The sequence below is a fragment of the Balearica regulorum genome, chromosome 3, assembly GCF_011004875.1.
Source record: "Balearica regulorum gibbericeps isolate bBalReg1 chromosome 3, bBalReg1.pri, whole genome shotgun sequence".
In the NCBI taxonomy this organism is placed as follows: Eukaryota; Metazoa; Chordata; class Aves; order Gruiformes; family Gruidae; genus Balearica; species Balearica regulorum.
The window spans coordinates 48,513,606-48,537,685 of NC_046186.1; the positions used below are offsets into that span (position 1 = coordinate 48,513,606).

At 39.1% G+C, this 24,080-nt stretch overlaps 1 long non-coding RNA gene across 1 annotated transcript; it reads right to left on the reverse strand.

The window, feature by feature from the left end:
• Window positions 1–11,357: 11,357 nt before the first annotated feature.
• On the reverse strand, window positions 11,358–22,746 carry LOC142601263 (uncharacterized). Its single transcript, XR_012834866.1, has 3 exons — window positions 22,638–22,746; window positions 13,154–13,228; window positions 11,358–11,458 (listed from the first exon to the last, which is right to left on the reverse strand). It is a non-coding gene; the product is annotated as an uncharacterized LOC142601263 (long non-coding RNA).
• Between the last annotated feature and the right edge of the window lie 1,334 nt (window positions 22,747–24,080).

Sequence of the window (24,080 nt, forward strand, 5' to 3'; positions counted from 1 at the left end):
TAAGTCCAAGCTGGAGGAGGGGCAAGGGAAGGTGTTCATTGCAATGGTAAACTTGATGGTAAAATTGCAATGGTCTGACTCAAAGGGACCACGGGTGGAGATTGTAATGGAAGTACCTTTAAATTGTTGTAACCCATGATTTGAGTTGCATGTAATTACTGTAGCAGAAATCACCTGAACCAATGGAGAACAAGCCTTACAAGAAGCAGCGCAAGTGCAGCAGTGGGCCTGACCTGAGCTGGTTTTGGTGCCCAGTAACTCCACGTCAACCACCTCTCCTGTCCTGAGTGACCACCATGGCAGATGGAGCCCAAGGTTGTGGACTGAGTGAATTCAATGGACATTTTGTGGACATTTATGGACATTTTAAAAGGGTGGTCCATAGACTAAGGGAATGATATCAGCATATTGTATTATATCAAGGGATGAGAAGGGGGGTGTTAGTTAATGAAGATGCATTGGATTGTGTGTGACCTGAGCATGACGTAAATAGTATGGAATAAGGGGTGGAGAATGTCCTGGTTTCAGCTATGAGGGTTAATTTTCATCGTAGTAGCTAGTATGAGGCTATGATTTGGATTTGTGCTGGAAACTGTTGATAACATAACGATGTTTTTGTTATATGGACCTGTTGCTGTTGAGCAGTGCTTACACACAGCCAAGGCTTTTTCTGCTTCTCGCACCACCCTGGCCAGCGGGACGGCTGGGGGTGCACAAGGAGTTGCGAGTGGACACAGACAGGACAGGTGACCCAAACTGACCCAAGGGATATTCCATATCATATGACATCATGCTCAGTTTATAAGGAGCTTGGGGAAGAGGAACCGGGGGGGCGGCGGCATTCGGAGCGATGGCATTTGTCTTCCCAAGTAACCATTACATGTGACAGAGCCCTGCTTTCCTGGAGATGGCTGAACACCTGCCTGCCCATGGGAAGTGGGGAATGAATTCCTTGTTTTGCTTTGCTTGTGCACGTGGTTTTTGCTTTACTTATTAAACTGTCATTATCTCAACCCTCAAGTTTTCTCACTTTAACTTTTCCAATTCTCTCCCCCATCCTGATGGGGTGGAGCAAGCAAGCAGCTGCGTGGTGCTCAGCTGCCAGCTGGGGTAAAACCATGACAGCATGGCAGCTGGCAATGGTGAGAATAAAGCATTTTCTATAATTATTTACCATGAAAAACAAAAAAAGTCTTTTAATGAAAAATATATGCAGTCATGTACTAACTGGAAACTCAAACCAAAGATTCTAATAATATTCATTTTCAGGATTCTTTTTTCTACTCAGTTATGTAAGGAGAGGAAGAAGAAACAAAAAAAAAAAAATCCAGTGAGTTCTGAGGACATTCATCTATCTAGTTTGCCATCAAATTTCTACATACATTATGATTGGTCCTTGAAGGAAAATTATTTTAATCCCACATGGAAAACGATGGGCATAGCAATTTTACACCTGACAAGAAAGCTGGAAAGTAGATATTGTACTAAATAAAAAAGGAAGCATTGCAGGGAAAAGAGTCAGCACTGGTGACAGCTTCTTTATTTTATGACAATTAATTGCTGTTTGTATATAAAGTTTTACACAATTCCTAGTCTGTTCCTACCCCAGCATAAAAACTGACTTAGAAGTAGATCATCGGTTAATTTGATATGTATTAAAAAACAGTTCAAACAAACGGAACATGGTTTTCCCTCAACATTTAAGACATTAATTTCTCACTTTTTTGCAGAGAACAGGTAAGCGTACAAAGCATTGCCCCATCCCCTGGTCCACATGCGAGGGTACTGCAGAGAAGTCACTCTGTACAGATGGAAGCAGTAATACTGGAAGGACAGCTATAATGATTAGTCCAAATGACTGACTGGAGCCACCATTTTAGAGGACAGCGAATTCCAGTTATTTTCCTGCCAACCGTTGACAGTGAGCTACTATTCTCAATGTCTTATTGACGAATTCTGTATCACTCTCAGTGCAGACTCTTAATTTCAGTGAGACTTAGTACAATAACATTATCTGAGCATACTTGAAGAAGAATCAGAAAAAAGCAAGGAAATGAAAGCAGCTCTTCTTTTGGAAGTGATCTGAATTAAAAACCATTACTGCAAAAGAAAAAGTCTAAGAACATTATAATATTTATTAGGAAGAAAAGATTATTGTGGCTCTAGAAAACATCTCGAGCCTCTGCATACATAAATCATTCTAAACAAAAATGTAACTGCAAATGTGGGTCTGGTCTGCCAGTAAAGTATTACAAAAATTCTTATTTCACTGGTTTTCTTCTATGTAAGGGAATACATCTTTGGACTTCAAGTTCAATAAAAAATTAAATGACTTTCAGAGAATGTTATACATTTCTGAAACAGTTATGATTAACCATATTTTTAAAAAACCCACACTTTTTTTTTCTGACTGGAGAATTATGTTAATACTTCCAGAAACCAATAAAAGAAAATCTACTGAAGTCAGTGGGTGTCTTTCTGGGTGATTACAATGGTCTTTGTATCTTGTCTTTGGTTCAAATATTCATATGCAGAAAATTATGATTGGAGACTGACATATGTTTTCAATGAATGTTTATTGCAGGCAAATCAGCTGCATGACTGTTCATGGAAACTGAAGTCATGCAAGAGTCACAAATAAAAAAGTCATTCAAAAGCTCAAATGCATATCAAAGCTTTTTGACCTTCTGACCAGCTGCTGAAGGATAGAAAAGCTTAGTTCTACAGTTTTAGAGAAAAAAGCAATATTACTTACTCAGTGCAAAGGATGCTGTATGTTTGCATTGATATTTCCTTATACTGAGGATAGATTAGATGAGCTCCAGAAGTTCTTTTCAAACTAAGCTTTTCTGTGATTTTTAGGTAAATTTAGAATTCTTGCCTCTCGCAAATATGTGTAGATTCTTGATTTACACAGACATGACTGTAGGTCTGGAAGCAGCCTTTCACATGATAATACTGAAGCATCTAAAATTCGTATCAGCAAGATCTAACACCCAGATAAGTGAGGATACATGCAATTATTTTAAAATAAGTCTTAATTATAATTCAAAAGATAAGAGAACATTACAGGCTGTTCTCAAATAAGTGGTTATTAAGGATGAGCATAACTGAATCAGGTATTTATATAAGCTACTTACAGACCACTTAGAGATACATTGTACAATGGACACTAGTGAGTACTTCTTTCCATCAATACTAGAAGTATGTCCCCTCAACGAATTATAAAGAGCAAGCAGAGAGACTTCTGTCCAACTAGAACTACTGGAAATAGATGTATCTATCTAAATTTGTAGAGCTTCTGTAGGCCTGTACTGTATTAAGACTTAGCTCTTCTTCCTTATCTCAGAGTTGTGGCATTACTCCAATGACAGAGGTACAACACTTTGGTGTCCTGAAAGGAGAGGTCTGTGCAAGCCTGGCCAAACGAGTGGGCACAGTGGCTTAGGGTGGGTCTTACCAAACGCAGTCCCTTTCAAAACTTCCAGCCAGCCATTGAATCTCAAAGGACTGGTGACATTATGAGCATGCCCTCCCAAGTGGAGAATCTCTATTCAAGAGTAACTGAATTGTTTTTCATAAAGGGACAGGAGAATACATCTGGCCTTCAGAGTGCCGTTAAATCAAACATATTTTGTTTCATCTAGTAAGTCATTATAGAGAAGACAGCTAGCAGAAATTACTCTTGCGTGAAGTTATTGTTTTGCTGAATAAATCAATGATTTTGAATAACACTTGGAACTATCTTGGTGGCCTAATATATTCCATTTAGAAGGAAGAACCTAGCCGCTAGTTAATTGTTTAAGCACAGGGATAAATCTAACTCTGATGTCAGTCTCCATGTAGCAATGACAGCTATAGAGCAAGGCTGGTTAACAAAATAAGGCAGCTAAGTTCAGGATAGCTTTTGATAATGTTTGAGAGGGCAACTTGTTGCCACCAATTGCAGACAAAAAATAATTATAGGAATATTTAGGCTTTAAAAAATTAGAGCCATGTAAGCTTTTTTAAAATGAAATTATATTTGTGCTACTTTAGTATCAAACATTTACTAGATGCAACTCGGACTGAAAAGTCAATAACTCATCAGAGAAAAAGTTAGAATAAAAATGTACTGGGACTTCGGATAGGACAACCAAGGCACTGTAATATATGCATATTATTGATTACAATTTGCAGATTAGAAATCTTTCTTTTCTGAAGAGCCACTAAGGAACTTGCCACAAGGATGTTACAAGCTGTCATACTTACACACTTTTCCCTTTTGAATACTTTACTACTAGAGCATTTTCAGAACAAATATAAAAATGCTTTTGATTAAACTTTGCAAAATCTCTTTTCACTAAGGATGTACCATAAATGGCAAAAAATGCAGATCTCTCCACCTCTAATCTTCAGTTTCAACTACCAAACCACACCTCCCACAGTCAGTCTTGTTTCAGCACTGTAAAATCCCCAACAATCAGCCACAAATATTGTGTCCTATTATTTTCCAGTCTGTTAAAGCTTATTTGTGAAGTCAAACGAGTAACTTGTGCAAACTGCCCCAACCTAGATAGAAAGAGCCAACATTAGCAATGTGTGCACTGCTAATGTAAATGGAACTGTCTGGGGATTACATCAGCATTCAGATTCATGGCTCTAAAGTCTCCTAGATTTAGTGCAGCAAGACTAGTCAAGGATTAAACAATACGTTACCAAGGGAATAGCCAATAGTGTCCTGGAAGAACCACTGAGAATCAGTGCAACCAGCACGTGGAAGAACTGGAAAGATAAATGGAAAGATTTGAAGCATAAACTGTACACAGAAAAAGTAAATTAATACTAAAAACACAAATACAAAACATTCTGATGTTACTAAAATGCACATTAAAGACCTGAATATATAACTCTGCAATATTTTCTACAATGTTCTGCTTTGACCCAGAGCCCTAGCAAAATCTTGAGTTAATTCACTAAAACATAATGCTTAGACAAAGGCTAGACTAGGAATCTTTTCAGGATAATTAACCTATTTAGAATAAGAACCAACACAAGCTTTCTCTGAAAATTTTAAATACACAGAAACAGTTCAAATGTTGTTATGAAAAAAACCCTCAGACTAATAATGTCTTTCACTGTTGGGTTTTTTACCCTCTTAACACAACCTTGTGCCAAAATAGTCTAGAAGCAGAAAAGCTGCAACAGCCACTGAGAAATTAGCATCGTATCCCCAGGACCAGGAAGCCTATAACAAGATGCCTTGGAAGTTTCAGCTCTATTCTGAAGTCCTGAGTATTAAAAAACTTAAATTATTTATCTATTTAAAGAGAACAGGGACAGGTGTTCATATTTTGGGTATTAGTTAAAAAAATCCCACTACACTTCGCCCCCACTAAGTTAGTGGATAGCCAAAATGGTTCCAAATGGAGTGCAAAAAAAACTTAAAATTAACTGACAGCTACCTAGTGCCTAATATATGTGACAGGTACCCAGCCAACCCTGCCAGGATCTAATAAAATGGACTGCGATCTTTTTTGCTTCTTGTATCTTTGAAATACTCCTTATGTGAAGGAGAGGATAGGAGGTAAATCAGCTTTATTACTATATCTCAGAAATCCTCAGCTGTGCCCTACAGAGCAGTTTTACAGCTGCTTCATGCTGTAGGAAACATTTGAAGACTCTTCCTGATTTCTAAATTATTTACTGGCAAAAACTTCAGAAATGTTATTTAAAAGGAAGTTACAGTGCTCATACTGAAAATTCTGTTTACCTCGAAGGGCGGAGGAAAACAAGGATTACATTCCATGAGCAAGTAGAAGTATCTGGCATTGGCTTTAACAGAAAGAAATTAGTTCATCTGTACGGGAAATGTAGGCAAGCCCACCTGATACAAAGCAATGGATGTGACATTTTGTGCATAGATGCTCCTTGAGGATATTTTGTCTTGATTGCGTTTGTCTTGATGCATTTGGTATCACAGCTGTTTATAATCCACTTACTGGCAAATGTCTAGAACCTGGAAAAGCACAGAAAGTGTTTGCAGTAATTCAAAGAAGAAAAGAATATTTTATTCATAGATTTCAGGTTAAATTATATGGAACAAACCTTTAAATGTGACCCAATTTTTTTGAGGCTTTTGTTTTGTGCAAAACTGAGCAATATAATTTGGAAGAATAGAGAAAATTGTAACAAAAATACTATCCAAAACATTTTTAGTTACCTCATAGGAGGCTTGAGTTCCAGTCTTTAATGTGAATTTGCTGTAGAAAATCTGAACCTCCATCTTCACTGTCCCAGCTGAGATTTCAGAGATTTCAGAGATTGTATAAATTTCCTATCTCTGACTTAATAATGACTGTTTGAGAAAGAAACTAAGTTAGCTCCTCAGGGAAAATACTGTTTTCTTTCAGCTTAAATTAACTTGTTTGTAATGATAGAAAACCCTGTAATTTTTTTATTTCAGATTAATCATACTTTTCTCCCTTCTCTACATTCTTCCTAAGGCATTCGCCAGATTTGGCATTTCATGGGTGGTTCACAAACTTCCCATATTTCCATAATGTAAGGTAGATGGCCTCTTACCTGGCTCTGCTTAATTGCTCTGAGGACCATCCTGTGGAGGAGACCCCCATCTGCATCTGTAGTTCTTGTCTTTAAAGCATTTTCAGAATATCTTTTCCCACTCCCAGATTATGAGTCCTCTTAGTTACCAACTAGCAGGTAATATAACTTGTGAGGTTGGAGCCAGGACTTTCTGGCAATGTCTTGCCATGCCACTGCAGGAGACAGTGCCTTAATGCTCTTCCCAGGCATACAACATAATTCAGGCTATACAACTTCCACAACCAACACCAGCACCAGCACATTCACAACACCACCAAGACCAGCAAAAGCATAGCCAGGTATTGAAGGCCACCATGACTGACCTCAGACCTACAGTAGCCCAACAGCTACATTGCAAAACCTAATTTTGTCTATATTGAGGAGAAACCTTGAGCTGGCTTTTCCTTGTTGGTTTGATAGGAACTTCTTTGTTTCTAAGCGGCTGGTGTTAGATCTAACCAAGACTATTTTAAAGTAACAGGATTTTACTTTTTTATCCAACTAAAAAGTGATGAATGCAAAAGAACAACTTTTATAAGGCACAATACAAAAATACAGGAATTTCACCAAACAGTCCTACTCTAGAGGCATGCTTCTGACAGCAGCCAATATAAGTTTTTGCAGAGGATGGTAGAAGAAACTCCACTAGGTTAACATGGGATGAGGTCAGAAGTAAAATGAGGAAATTGATATAAAAATTCTTTTTTGGCTTTCAAGGGGTTAACTTAGTAACTCAAGAAACAAAGCAAACACTGTGGTACTAATGTTTACTGCCAAAGGTAGCTCAAGAGGACAGCTGATTGCATATCCTTTCACAAATCCCTCAAGCCAATCTCTCTGAAGTCTAAAGTGGAAACTATTTGTGAGCAGCTGATGGATTTAACTTCAATTTTTTCTTAGCATCCCTTTTCATGTGGATAGTAGGAAACACATCAGACTCATTTGTCATCTGGATGAGACCTGGTTCTTCTCTTAGTTGAGACAATTGAGATTGAAAGTTGCTTTATAAGACACAACAAACCTTTTTTTTTTTTCTCCTTTTTTTTTAATTTGAGAAGCTATTTCTACACAACACTTGACTAGAAAAATCTTTGACAAAGAAGCTATTCCAGATCCTAATAAACTCTCGTACAGCAAGCAAATATATGAGGAAATTAAATTGTCAACAAATGCAAAACCAAGGCAGTACATCCTTTTGTTTATTGGAGAAAAATATTGCCAAAAATATGATAAAAACAAGCAATAGATTTAAGAGTTGTCAGCACAGCAATCTGTAAAAATTTTTATGCAAAAGACTAACATTTCAAATTTGATGACTGTAGTCAGATAAGACAAATAGTAAGCTACAATGCATTTTCTCTTGTTTGATGGTTAGTTCTCAATATCTATACTTACAAACCTGTACAGAGAAGTGAAACTCCTTATAGCTTCAGTGCCAGGTCTGTATGGAGCCACCCTGACGCTTACTGAAGCAGTAGCCAAGAGGTTCCAGGTTGCAGTCCTGTGCTCGCTGGCTGGTGTCGCCTGAGGGCTGGAAAGGTAGTTTTTAATTGGTAAAAAAGTAATAATGGGGAAATTCTGACTCGTTCCCACATCACAATTCCTGATTTTTAACCCAGGGTGAGCTGTCAGATTTGCTTATACTCTCCTCTGGAGTAGGCCTACAGTGGTATCTTAGAGCAAGTAACTGCTGTCCTTATGATTGCAAAATTTTTTTTCACATGCCCTTGAAGCCTGTGAATTTCTAAAGATTTTTCTCAACTTTGGGGCAGATCTTTTCAGTTTTTCACTGCCTGGAGGCAAACATACTTTGAGCTTTAATATCTCAGCCATTGTTAAGACAGAGAAGAGAGAGGAGGAAAAGAAATTTTTCCAACCTGCAAAGAAAAGTTTTTCAGCAGTTTTTGTACAGGACTGTCAAGAACCACAGGTACAGCTGCACTTCACTCACTCTTTGTTCCGTTTATGTTTCAATAGTATTTTTAAAGTGAAGAAGATGTTTTTGACCATATATCCTTCTTGAAGGTGGTAATTTTTCTAGACAGAACAAAATAAAATCAAAGCAGACCATTGGAGATAAAGGCTGAACTCCACTTATTTCTTTATTATGTGTATTGAGTTTACCTGGCAAGGTCTTGTTAGTGGGGAAACTGCAGGGATGGACTCTGTTGAAAAGACAACAGGAGCTGCCTCCACGTTCAGTAGAGTCAGTTTTAGCCAGCTCCAAAATGGACCTGACATGGGCCAAAGCTGAGCCCATGAGCAGTGTCGGTTCAAAAATTGAACCTATCTCCATTTCTCCTTCAAGTTAGGACCCTGCAGAGCCACAGATGAGAGGGCAATAGAGGCAGCAACCTGACACCCAATGGTTAGAGATACCAGTTAAAACCGGAGAAACATGGACCTTGCCAAGGCTCTCAAATTTCCCTCAGCAAATACCTTCAGTTCAGACGTGCTTTACTGTGCCAGAGAAAAAATGTAACTGACAGTAACTTGTGCTTTTAAAAAAAACAACAAAATGTGAACAATTTATTAAAAAATACAAAATATATATATTTAGGAACTGAGTAAAATGACCCCATTTTCATAAGACAAAGGTATTAAAATACTTCATAGACTATTGTTTGCAAAATAATCCATGCAAGTAGATCAAAAAAATTAGGTACTAACTGTATATGGTAACACCAATATTTTCACAATTACTGGAGAAACAAATAAGTAAAGAAAGAAGACAGATTAATTACATAATTGATCTAATGCAACCTTCCAAGGAATAATTGATATGCTATTATTACCATAACAACTAGTTCACATGACAAAACTGATACATGACACCTTAGAAGCCAGTTAAAAATCATTACTAATCACATCATTCTGCATTACGGCAAATAGGATGAATAAAAGGCTATTTGTAAAACATTTAGTATCACCATTTTTCATAGTTCTCTGAGCGAAATACTAATGGTCATCATAGTTAAGAGTGAAATGTCTCTGGAAAGAAGAACGAACTGTAGACTCCTAACGTACTACAAGATTCATAACTGTGAAAAATACGGGGACCACAGATACATCAGCATGATAGATTATTTTTTTTCTAAACTGGAAAGGAATTCATAATACTCATTAAAACAAGATACCAAGAGGACTGCCATGCCATGGACAGACATTAGCCAGTTTTAAATGGGCATTTGAATAATTCTGTTTTCAGTTCTTTACATTTTCATATTTTGAGGTGATTAAAAGCACTAAATTAATTACATTACAATGACTTTAAGTGGGGCAAAATTATCATTCATTTCCCAGGAGGGAAGCTGCTTTTGCAATGTATTTTTTCCTTTCACAATCATCCTGTACAGCTACAGAAAGGGCAGTAGCCTTTAAGAAGTCAGGAGAGGGAAAAATGCATTAGTTGGTTATCCTTAAGACAGGGCAAAGAATGACATTTTAAAATGTTATATTCAGCAAATTAATTGGCAGCAACAGATGGAGAAATCAGTCCAATTGAACAGATAGCAACTTTTTCATATGGTTCCAATGTATTTTGTAACACTTTTCAATTGGCCCTGGTAGCTGCTCCCAGACGTAGAAGCCTCTCTTCTGGCAGATGAGGAAAAAGGACATTTATTTATTCAAATGAAATGTGTGAAAATAATATCAACTTCTTAACCTGTAGGCATGTCTGGAGGAACAAGGATGAGGACAGACAACTCCTTTTGAACAGAAGTTATAAGAGCTTTAGGATATTCAGAACAAAGTGTTGTGGGTTTTCATAAGATGACAGAAACAATTTTAGAATCTAATTTTGGCACAGCATGACTCAATGATATGCCTCCTGGATTTTACACCATCATCTCCGCTAAGCCCATTTTCTCTGCTTCTTATGTCATATTTTTCAAGCAATTTCCCAGCCCTCTTTTTCCCTGGATGAAAGGCAACAAAGGGTAAAATTCTTATCCTGATATGACAGAATATACATATGTAATAGATTCAGTTTCTAAATAACTGTGTTTGAGCCTGAGACTCTGAACATACAACTCACTCATTTTAAGGGAAAAGTTCCTACATTCATATTGTATGTTGTTTATGCAACTAGAGCTCCACTGACTTCGATGAAATTTATCTAGGATAAGAATGCAAAGCCTTCCCCTAATGCTGAGCAGAAAGCATTTTCCCCTTTTGAACAGTTTTATATGACAGACTGTCCTGGTTCTGGGGCTAAACCACGTCACAGACACAGGGGAAAAAAGTTACCATGTACTACGATTATTCGTTTTCAGTATTAAGGGTTGTTCAACAGTTTTCCAGAGAAAATTTAAAAATGTCCTTAAGAGTATGCAATACTTAAAAGAATTTTGTAGTTTCCAGGCCAGATGGCAAGATCTGTACTTCCCCCAGAGAAATTTCCCTAGAAAAGAATTATATATGCTATCACTGGAATCATCTAGAAAAAAAATGCCACTTTTTGGAGAAAACCTAGAGAGCTGCAGAAAGTATCTTTGGTAATTCAGACTTTCTCTGGAAGCCAATATTCATCCATCCCATGGCCTGGCATTTCTCAGAAGTAGAGCCTTTCTGTCTTAAGGATAATATGGCGCAAATAATTGCTTTGCTGGAATGAGTGAAAAAATAATGGTACATACTCACATGTGACTGCCACTACTGACTTGTACATAAATGGCTGAAAGTATTCTCTGATGATTTTGGATAAGAAAGGTATATCAGTCATTGTAAGAGCTGTGTAGAGATTAGAACTGGGAAAGATGCTGATACCCACCCTCGGCAGCCTTCATTGTGATGAGTCCAGACCCCTTACGGCTGATTGATAGGAAAATCCCTCCATCATGCTGCAGTTCAAATGGGGTCAGTCACAGTCCTGCAAGTTTGATTTATACACACGGTAAATAATCAAAAATTTTGTTCACATTTTTAAATTGGCAAAGGGCTATGGGAGGAAAAGCCAGCTTCATTGTCTGAAGTTTTTATACTGCCAAGTTTCAACAGTTTAGCAGAAAGGTTCAGCCAAGAGAGGGAGGGGAAAAAATCCAGGAAAAACAAGTATGAGGTTTTAGATAGAGAGTCCACAGACATGTCAAGAAGAAATACAGTAGAAGACTTCTTCTGGGTAACTCTGAAAGAGATCTGAAAACTATACAAATGCATTCAGTCCACAGTTACAACATTTTCCATTTCTTTCTGTACTTTATTTCACTTATGGTGAACAACTCATGAAAACAAGTTTGGTTATTGTAATTCTATTTCCAAGCATTTTTATTGACACGCTATTGTATTCAGTGTTAAATAACTTTGATTTATGATGCCAGAAGGAGGTACCACCCTGAAGTCCAATTATCCCCCCTCCTTGCACTTTGTCTTCAAGCCAAAAATCTGCACTAAAACATGTGTGGCTTTCATTTGTTTTGAATGAGCAGGAGGCACAGATGAAGCAGAGCTACATGGAGGCAGAAGTGCTGTTTTGCTCGCCTTGCAGAAGCTGGTAGAAAGGTAGGGCTGCCAACAGCCCTGAGTTCCAGCCTGCTGAGGCCCCAGGAGAGCAACCTGGGAATCCAGTTGGCTTCTTTTTCATGATCCATTTCCAAAAGGAAAAATGCCTTCCCACCCAACTTTTGCATGGCTAAGTGAGCCATGGGGAACTAAACAGCATTTTTACTTCAGTGTGAGCTGGATGGCAATTTAGTGCAGCTTCAGCAAGCAACTTTCTTTTCTGGATGCTTTACCAAATTGAACCTCTGATTCATCAGCAGTAAATGGGAGCTGAGCCCAAAGCTAAATCTAACCAACATCGTGCTGGAACACCAAATTTCAGAGTTCAATGCATATCAAGAGACACTATAGGGCGTCTGCAGGTAAATGGATTTTGCAGGGAGGTGAGGTACTGCAGCTCTGTTTGAAGTTACCCCAGTGCTTTCAGACAGCTTCAGAGTTTGCTCAGACTGCTTTGTCCATGACTCAGTCTTTATTGGTACGTCTTGACAGATTTATATTCCTAGATTGGACATAAAACCCACTTTGTTTGTCTTTTAAACTAAGAATTAGCAAAACCAAGTAGTGTCAATATTCAGAGTCATGCATGTCTTCTTAAAGGGGCTTTTCTAGATTTCAGCTTTAACCTAAAAAAATACAGGGAGTGACAGGTTCAGCTAACACTCTGAGCTATCCAGAGGTTTCCAAACCTCCCTAAGCTAAAGATAGCCATTGTGACTATATTACTACACTCTACTATATTATGTCCTAAGTGTAATTAGAATATGTATATACAGAAACACTGAGTCGTCACTTAAACACAGGAACCAAGGATTGCATAACCAAGCAATTCATTAACAGTAATCTTCACCATGTGCTCCTGTTAGCAGAGCTCTAACAGCAGAATGCTGTGGTAACATTTCAATTTAACCTATTATATTCCCTTTAAAATGTGCATTGTCTTGGAATGAACATTAAGCTGTGAATACTTTCCAAAGGAAATAATCAATGGAGATCACTGAGAGTGTTAAAATGGGACTAATCAAAAAAACAGCTGGGCAAAATCAAGGATAGTAAATTAAATGACCTTGTGTTCCATTTCCACCTCTGTGTCTTTGACCTCCAGTCCTTGGGCCCAGCTGTGAGCCAGCCAACATATGACCTAAGAAAAAAGAAGAATCGCTGTATTGCCAAATGTTGCTACTTCAAATTACAATGAAATCATATTTATCAAAATAAAATAAAGCATGTTATACAGAGTTATTTATTTTTATGACCCCACAGCTATTGTTAGTCTCACAAATGTGTTCACTCATTTGCTGATTCAGAGAGTCTGGTAATTTTGCCTCTCCCAAATTGCACAACGAACTGATGATTTCCTGTCATGAGGAGATTAAAAGTAGAGGTGTACCTTGGAAACAGGGTTTACAAAATCCTTTAAATGTCTTTAAGCCACTCAGAAACCATCCACGCTCTGCAAGGGAGCCCAATGGTCAGAGGTGTAGGTATGCACACCGTAGGTAGGAGATGAGAAACTCTGGAAGCTATTGAACAGTGAATTTTCACAGCAGATCAGCACAAACATATTTAGCACAGGGTTTTCTGTCACCATGAAGTGTCAAAAGAAATTTGAGAATGTTCAACAGTGTTCCTGCTCTGCAGTTGGCTTGTGCTTCTTTCTTCCCCTTAGTTTCTCCTTATTGAATTCTGGCATGTGGCATAGCATGAAAAGTACCCTTTTATTACACTGCAAGGAATTATCTAAAAGGACTTCACCAAGCAAATTTTGCTGGCCTTAGTCTTTTACTCCTGTAGCTTTATAAAGAAGTGATTCAGAATTGCAACACAAAAGAATTAATGAATAAAATTTCCATTTAGGTATCTAATCCCCCATGGTGCAGGGTGTCAGACTATAATGTATAAAGGGGTCATTGACCTATATCTTCAGCTATATTCCTCAGGATGATAAGCACTACAGGAGAGTCAAAACAACAAAGCATAATTAAGCAAAATGTCTCATAGCCAGCTGTTTTCTGAAGAGTCAGTACATATATGCCATTGAAAGTTCAGCATCAAATAAAAATTACAGCCCAGTGGTACATAACATATGGACATAATTTATTTTCTGGGTTAAGAGAAAAGCTTAAAAACACCAGTGATAACAAGTAGTAAATGTTGGCTTTGCTATGATATCCACTAAAATTCCCATCATTTCTTTCTCAGGTCCTATAGTAGTTGTTTTGTATTCATTTCCAGCAATATCAGGTATTGGGGAAGTCAATAAAATATGCAAAATACATTCAGTTTGGAACTTCTTTCACATATTATTTTCTTATTATATATAAGCAGATTAACAACTAAAACACTAGTCTTGCAAACACACATTTGAATAAATCCCAGTCACCAAAAAAAAAAAAAAAATCTTTCCTTTTTCTCTGTAGGCATTGCCTAAACTCCTATCCTTTAAACATCAAACAATAGGGGTTGGTCTTGCACCACTGGTGTCAGTGGGAACACGGATAGGCAAATAGAAGGAAACCTATAAAGAATTTTCATATACAATTCAATGGTGACACTCTATCAAAACCACTCTTAGAATGCTGATATTTAAGCAAGAATGAAAAATGCTGGTTTGGAAAGTGAAAAGAAAAAACCCCACTAAAAAATATCAAATCTTGAGCTTTTAAAATTGTGTTGCAATTATTTGACAGAGCTTTCCTTTTTTTGAGAAAGTATCACAAAGAGGTGTCTGTGATAAAGGCACACAGAGATAGCAGTCGTGTCTTTTGTCCATGCTAATATGAAAGAGCAGGGAAAATGAAAGACTTGAGTCTTTCTTGTCTAGTACTTGTCTAGTCCTGGATCTGGCTAGCTCTTGTTCATTTTGGAAGCTTTGTTTCTATTTTTGCTTTGTTTTCCCCATTTTGAAATTATTCATTGTATTGTTCCTCACATGGTTAAAGCATGTCTAGACTGTTCCCAAACTAGCATTTAATGAAAGCAGGTTATTCTGATTGAAGGACAGTAGCTCCTTCATTCTGCAGTTTGGGGCTTGCCTTGCTGACAGCTGTATTAAGGCATCTATTTTTGCCCTTTCGTGAAGCCTTTAACATCATGTGGTATGGGACTGAGCATCACAGAGGCGCTCTCTTCTCCAGGGTAAGCAAAACCAAAGGGGCAATATCAGAAAAGCCAGAGCAGAGGTAGGAGGCATGATTTATTCTGCCTCAGTGTGAAACTACCACAAAAGAATGTATTTTTTATAATGTGTCACAACTAGGTTTGTAACAACATAAACAAAATACACAGCAGCCGTGCCAGCAGTGATCATAAATACATGTTTAGCATAGCAGCTATAATAACTTGCACATCATCATACAAGAGCAAATTCTTGTCACACTCTTGTAGGTGGAAAAAAATATGCTCTCTAAAATGTTTCACATGAAAATTCAATGCTCCCATTACCAGAGAGTGCGGTTCTCACAGGACAAATAAGACTGCAGTCTGAAAACTATTTTAATAAATCAAAACTAAATACACTGCTGTCTATATTCTCTTTAAAGGCTTATTTTCACTCTGGCTCGGGGTGTTGCAGAGCAGATGTGGCAGTGAACGTGTGCACACATTCTCTCTTCTTTCTCTGCCTGTGTTTTTAAACACAATAGACAGAAAACCAAGTAGCACTTGCTCACAGCAGTCCCCAATCCCAGAGGATCCTCAAAGCTCCTTCTAATCCTACTTTTGCTAATAAATGTAATACAAAGAACAACCAAGTGGAAAGCCCATCCTTTAAAGCAAGCAGTGGGCTTGCTGGGCAAGCTCAGCAAGCTGGGCTCTATTCCCACTTCTGCCCCAATGTTTTCTGGGACTACAAGCACAGAAGTCCTTTTGACTCTCTTAACCTCCCTTTTCTTGTCTGTCTTCTGTCTTATCGTCTCATTTTAGACCACAAGCTCTACAGCACAGTGATTTTTGCGCAATCTAGGTAACTTTAGGAAAGTCAAATTGATGGAATCATAGCCATTCCAAATATTTGTCCTTTTATGTCATCATGTAAATCAAATAGTTGTGCTTTCACCCTCAGCTTTGATTTCTGCATACCTACACTTCTTGTGCTTAAGATCATCCCTTCTCACTCTTCACCTGCCACGAACTAGCAAATAAGAATAGTTATTTTAATTGCAGACTCTGAATTTGGGATGCTCAAAAATGTACACTACTCCACCCTAGAAAAACTTGATTCAAAAATGTCTATTCTGATAGCCCATATGCTTCATGATTTGACGGCCTTTGGAGGTACCCATGGCAGTGCCGTGTCAGATCCACCATTTCTGCCCTTATGGCTGGAGTCTCGAACTCCATCCTGCTGGGGAGAATGAAACTCTTGTTCTCCATGTGAGTAATTTCTCCTTTCTCCTTAGTACTCTTAATCAGTAATTGCTTGCCATGGAAATGCGCTTAAGATCTTCCCAGATACATGTCTTTAGTGGTCCAACATTACTTTCACATCTCACTTCTATTGAATATATATCTTACTTTATAAAACTGTCTTTTAAGGAATTTTACTTTCCTAATGTGGTTGGAATCAAGTAGGGAAATGCAGTGCTCTTCTGTGTTTTCTTCTACTGTCAGCACTTCAAATATTAAGCATTTATTCAACCTTGTATTTCTGATTGTTCACTCCAACCTATTTAGTCCTTCTCTTTTCTCTTGGTATCCGGGGAGTCGGGGCTACAGGCTTCTGAAGTCAGTTCAGATGGTTATCTGCAATTTCTCTTTGTAGTGCTCTTCGAGGTCAAATCCATTACAGCATGTGCTCAGACTGACTTTCCACACTTAACTCTGCCAGGCTTACTGTGACACACTCAGCAGTTCACCTCAGAACCTGTTATCCATAGATACAGCAGATGTTAAATTTGATATAGAAAAAGAACCTGTTTCCTGCCTCCTCTTCACCTTTAAAATTCTTGTGAACAGAGTGACATTTTTGATGAAAAAGATAAACATCGTACTAGATGCTAATTAGCACCACCGCATCCAAAATAAAATAATGCACCCACAAAAATTACATTCACGTAATATACAGTACAGCCACAGTTGGGAAGTTTAATCACACTGTCCATCCCAAAGAGCTTAGAGGTTGTGTTTTCATTCTGTCATATCATATCAACAGGGAAAGAAATGTACATCAGCAAATACAGCTCCTTAAATATTTGCAGCTGATTTATAATGGAAATTACAGAGTCAGTCTTGGGTAAACTGGTGTGTATATAGCTGTCTTAAAATACAGGAATAGATTTAAAATCCATCACAGACATACTAATGCTGAAGCAGCCAGGCTCAGATACTCAGAATTCACACTCCAGTTGTAGATTGGTACATCAGCCTTTTGTGTCTGGAGGTGGGGGGCTTTTCATCCTCAATTTTCAAAGGGGTTTTATTGCTAGTCTGATTAAAATTGAGATGATTATAGTCATTAGGAGAAACACACCAATATGAAAGGAGTGAAGGAATATCAATCCTTCAAGTGAGGTTAATGTTTGATTAATTTGATTGACATTTCCAGATTTGCCAGCCTAGCAGTGACCAGTATGGTCCTTTCCCAGTTCCTTATGGCAAAGAGACTGAGACAACCCTTATAAGCAGAGAGCGAAAATGGCTCATCCTCAGTCAAACTATTCCAATATTCATCTGTCCCAAAAAATACCAAAGCAGAAGCAGGAGAGAAAGCAAAACAAAACAACCCTCCAAAATGGCTGACACACTGCATACCAATCAAGGGTATCTTGCCGTGACTGTTTTGGAAACATCTGTTTTGGAAACAGAACTGGCTACCCAAGACTTCCAATGACAGTTTTTGAATCATTATTCTCCAGGTATAGATCCTAGAATGGAGTCAGGGCTGCTTATCGTAAAGACATCCTGTGTCTCCCTGCTCCTCCAGCCAATGCTGTGGTCATCACTCACAAGAGGTACAAATTTTGATACCCTCTCTGCATTCACCAGCTTCTTCATCCACAGCCTGGTAATCCCTTTGGTCTTAAAATGGAGGTTCCCTTTCATTAGTCCGACAGACACTTTGCTAACACTGAGGATGGATGGAAAAAGGGAGAGGTAGGGTTTACAGATAAGCTTACTTTTATCTTTTTCATTCATTTCACATTGCAAGCTTATCATTCAGAGCTGAGGTGGTCAGATGTGCCTCAGCTGGACATGCTAAAAGTTTCTGTCCTAACTCTGCAGCTACTTTGCCAAAAGCAAGCACAAACATCCCAGAACATTTTGTGACCATAAAAAGAGTACGAAAGCAGCTCTAAATGTTAGAAAAGCAAAAAGAAAAATACGTGACCATATCATCACAGAACCATAAAATTCTTCTCTTAACTATTCATAAAAGTGCCTTTGATTCTCAGTAAAAGGTGCTTTGTATCTCAGAGGTACAATACAGTAGCTTGATTACTATCTTGTAATGTGGCATTTGCTAAGGTAATGACTTTTTTTGTGAATGGCTGAGACAATAAGCACATAAAATCCCCGTATTTTGTCAGTGTCTGTGTTATTGCTGCCCTTCGGCTGAAGTAATTATACCTTTTTCCTTTTCAGAAAACTTAGCCAGTGTTTTCTTTCTCTTTATTACGACTGCTCTACTTATATTTAATTACTTGAGGTTTGGCAATCTGCTTCTTATTGTTCACACTCCCGTGCTATGAAATGAGCTGCAATAGACTGGCCAATGTGCTTGGTTAGAAACACTGTATCAGGTACAATTATCTGAATGAATAAGACAAAAAATATTTCACTTTCATTTTGAAATTCAAAGGCTATTACGCAAAAATACATATTTCACAAGCATATCATACTCAACTTTGTAAATAAATGTTAGGACAAGAAGAAGACACATTCCCTGATTCCCGGTAGGTGAAGTATTAGCTAACTCTAACTCTGCTGTCCCTTCCACTTACTCAGCTGTTACCAGAAAGTCTAAAGGAGGAGATAGGAGGGTTGGAACTTCTATAGGACATACACCAGAGGATTAAAATATAGAGAGCAGGACCAGGGTATGTTTCCTGGCTTTGCCGTATACTGCTTGTGTGGCCTTACATAAACTACTGGTCCTTAAGCCTCAGTTTCCCACACTCATAAATGGGGGTAGCGTTACTGACTTACTCCCAAGTTTCACACACTGATAAATGGGGGTAGTGTTACTGACTTACTCCCACCCTAGCTTTCTCTATTTACCTTTTACACTTTTCTAGGCACTGTGTTTGCAAACTGCATAGAAGCCACAATTCCAGACTCTAAAAATTAATAAAAAAAAGAATTTATTTCAGCTCATAAAATAAAGTCCCAACTGAGCAAGCTACCGATACATATATAACTGAAGTCAATGGGGTCACTTAATGTTAGGGATGTTCTTAAAGACTGTACTGATTCAGGGCCTTAACCTCTCAGGAACACATTGATTCATAGCTTGAGGTAGTGGTTATTTTGCTGTTTCTTTCAGTGCATGCTTATTTATAAAGATTTTCCTTCCTGAGCAGACCTTATGGCCTTTGCAGTGCTGGGTTTCTGTTCAGTAATCCCACCAGTTTATAAAGATTTCTAAATATGTAATTAAAAACTTCTACATCTGGCAATTGGACCTGTCAAGGGATTGAAATGGGAGGAACATAAATCTTTTTGCTGAGAGCTTAATGGCCTGAAGTACAGCTGTGACGTTTGGGAGAAGCTGTTTGAGTGTCATTTATAAATCCCAGTGTAAATGTGGGGAGTGACTGCCTTCTTCATGGTCTTTTGCTCCTGCACTCAGATAAGAGCAGTAAGAAGGGAGAAGAAAAAGTTTTAGGTGGCATAGAAGGAACAGGAGCAGAAGGAACAGAACCTCCTTAAATGGAGCATCCTCGGTCGTGGGGAGAGCTCACGTAAACCAGGTTTTCAGCTCTGCTCTTCAAGACATTGAGGAACAAACCATCTGCTGTGACATTCTAACACTTGACAAAGGGTTGTGACGTTCATATAAGATAGGAATATCTCCCTGACTGTATTAAAGCAAGAAGAGAAAAGGCCAAGAGCAGAAACAAGAAACATACTGCACTGTATGGAGGGAGGAGGCTTTTCAGTTGGGGCTGAAGGTCAGAAATAGATGGGAGGAATCTGGCACCGCACATACATGTGGGCTGTTTTACTGTTTCGGATAGATGTGCATTCTTGCACAAGGCATAGCGCGTTTACATCTCTCAACCTGACGCAGTCTGCATGTTTCTCCTGCTCCTACCTACCATGTTTGCCTCAAGAGGTGATCTGAAAACTCAAAACCCTCACAGGCAGGAGCCCTGCGGGGCTGAGTCTGATCTGCACGGGCTTGGAGACCGAAGACGGCAGGCTGTAGGATGGTATACCTGTGAACAAGGAAGGGGGCTGGCAACAGGAGACAGGAACATAAGGGAAGGGGAGAGAGCTGTGGCCTCCTCATGTGGAGTGGAGCATCTGGAGCAGCTGTGCTGGAACCCAAGCACAGGGACCCCCAGGTGCCCAGCCAGCAGGCTGCCAGGGCTGCACGGCACAGGCCCCTTGGCCCTCTCTTGCGAATGCCTAGCATTTTCTCATGATACGAGAGCAATATCCATGCTGAGGAGAATGGAAATGGACCCTGAGGTACCTGTTATTCTGGCTTCCATCTAAAGAGAGTTGAGAAAGATCTGTGTGGGCACTGTAAGCATTGCCAGCACCCATGCTGTGCAAATTCCACAGGTAAGCAAAGGGCTTGAGTTTCCATTAGTCTCAAGCTGGCATCTTTTACAAGCATAAAAACCCTATTTTAAAACAATGTTCATTCACCTGCTTTTAAAGAGTGCCAGCCTGGCACACTGCAGAGATGAGAGACACTGCATGCCTTTCCAAATGCAACTCCTGCCATCTGGGAGCAGAGCGATGGCTTTCAGCTTAGCAGGCCAGCAGGTTCATAAAGCAGCCCAGGAGTAGGACGAGGCATTTCTACCTTCAGGAGCAACAGAATTTTGCTAGTCAGCTTTGAATGATCTTCTGCTGCTTTATAACACACCTGTCAAGAGGTTTAACGGATGTTATGTTTTCTGAACACAATTGTATTGACTTTTCTGATAACCTTTACCTACCAAATCATGCATGAAAACTCACCGAACAGATGCTAAACTTTTTCCTAATAGCCATTCTGCTCCATTTCCTGTATCCTACACATTGATGTTTGTTGCATATTTAGCAAAAATCTTTATAGCTGCACAGCAGATTTTGATAAATCCCCAGTGTCAGCATGAAACCCAAGTGAAAAAAAAAAACTAGTGTAGGGGTTGTCTGTGGGCTGAGGCACATAATAACAGTGGCTTAACAAGTTACTGTGCATCAGGCTGAGGCATCCACTTGTGTGCACACCTTTCACATGCGCGTATATGAGATGATGAGGATAAGATCAGTACAGGGATACTAGGAACTGCTCAGTAGACATGCAGCAGCTTGTTAAGCTGCCAAAGCGTGATTTTGTGCCTGTTCCTGGTTGCATAACCTGTGCTAGGTTAATATGCAGAGATTTTCCATTACCCATCTGTTTATACAGGTGTAAGGCGACGTTGTCAGGTACTAAACATCAGTCAGCAGCTCTAAGAGTCTTTTTATCAATTCTTCATATTACAGCTGCATCTAGGGGCTCCATCTGCAATGATGACTTTGCCATGTTAGCATACAGCAATGCCCATGGTGGCAGAAGACAGTCCCTGGCTTAAGGGCTGACAATTTTAACAAGAGGCAGATGCAGCAGGTAGAATTGCCTAACCTAACTTCAACCATTTAAAAATCAGCTTGAAGTCTGAGCCAGTTACTTAAGGCTCCCTTCAAAGCAAGAGAAAAAGCCAGGTACATAGAGGGGGCATTTTTCCCAGCTGTCCCAGACACTTCTTCTACCTGATGTGAATGTCTCCTCCCCTCCTATAAATATAGGGAGAGCCCAGATGTTTAGCTAGCTACCCAGCCCTTGCAGACCTGAGGGTTAGGTGAGATATGTCTCCCAACAAGAACATGAAACAGAGACATTACACTCATGCAGCTGACAGGGAGCTGGGGCACTGGGATGTCGCTATGCGCTAGTCCTAGAGCTGAGCCCAGATCCTTTCAGCAACAAAGCTACAGGCCCTTCTTCTGGCCCTTGCAGCACTGGAAAAGAAAGCAGCTCCACAAAGCTGCAGGAGCCGGAGCCCCCGCTTGCCCTGGTGTTTCATCTGCCGCTCAGTCCCAAAGCGGAGTCACGAGAGCCCCCGCTGTGCCTGCAGCTCTCCGTGAAGGATTTCCTATTTCACACACCAGACGCGTGGTTGGTTCCCCACGAAGCAGAATAATTCATGATGTTTAGTAATCCGGGGGCTCGGATGCATAATGCTAACCACTATTAACCACAGATCAGTTGTTCAAAACAAGAGAGTTGATTTTAAGAAAAGGGAAAAATAATGAATGACTGCAACATTACCTATGATTAAGTACAGTGATGGTCAGTTACAAACAATTTTAAGCTATTTTTTGGTTTTAATGCCACTGTTGATACTCACCGTCTGGCTAGCTGTGCTGGTATCTCCCTGAGCAGTGTGCTGTCTCATTCACTGCTTTGTGGGCTCACATTCAGAGAGTCATTTGGCCTGCAAACTTGCTGGATTATCTGTAAACACAGTGAAAGGAGACAGTTATTGCATGAAACCCAGAGAGCGCACCTGCATGCTAATGAGTTAAATGTCATGACAGAAACGCAAAACCTACACTCCACGCTGCCCTTTAGAAAGTGATTTACTTCTGTAACATTTCAAACAGAAAATTACAGCGTTACTTTTTGTGTCAATACATAATTTATTTTGTAATAAATAACTAAATGCATATTTATTACACCCCTGTTTTAATCCACTGTTGTGCTTTTCACAGGTTCTCCCTGCCCTAGAGGTACTGTTCAGACTGGTTATAATACTTGCTGTCTGAGGCTGCTGTACACTTAAAGCTCTATTACAATGCAGGTGTTCAGACCGAGAAACAGCTTTCATTCCCTTCCAAATGCCCCCGAGTTATTTATTTTGATATTTTTGTTTTATTTTACCTTAAACTGAAGGGGTTTCTAGTACCAATAAAGAACAAACCGAAGACAGCATTAACTATACAAAAGATAACTTCTCTTTTTTTAAATCTGCATTGCAACTGTGATAAAAATCAACAATGCCAGTAAGGTCAGGGCTAAGGCTGCAGTCGGGCTTTGATACTCCCACTGTACTTCGGAATTACAACAGCACACAGCACACAAGACACACATCAGTGTAAATGGAGCTGTGGATTACAGCATACGACAATGCAGCATATTTGCAAGCTGATTTCAGACTTCTGCAATGCAGACCCAAAAGACCCAACTGAAGAGAAACTTTCTTTTTCTCCTATGGTTTGAAGCTGATTCACTTTGGCAGTGATTGAAAGTTATCATAAGATGGTTGTTTGACCATCCATGTAAAATGAGATGGATTTACTTTATTTACATGGTGGGCCTATCCTTCTTCATAACTGATGAGTGCCTGCAGCACAGAATAACTTCTCACAGATGATACAAAGTGGTAGTGATGGGTGCATTTCTAAGTTCTAATTTTTAGTTCTTAAAATACTATCAAAGAAAGGACTGTGCTCCTCTAGCTCCATTCACACATAGCCTCCGAGAACTTTAGTTATGTCTCACCAGCAAATGCCAAGGCTGCATTACTGTGCCTATGAGAGTAGCCTGTCCCACCAAGGCCACATACAAACTGGGGAGGGCAGAGCAGTGAAGAGGAACTACCTAATCTCCCATCCAGCTGTGTGCTTAAGTCACCAAGCCATTCTTCAAACACAAAAATAAATGTAAATCCTTACCATAAATTACACAGATGAATTTCTAGCATTGTCGAAAAACCACCTCCAGAATTGGATGTTGTCAAAAACAGTGTCCCATTTTAATTACAATAACATATTACTTATGTCCCACCCTT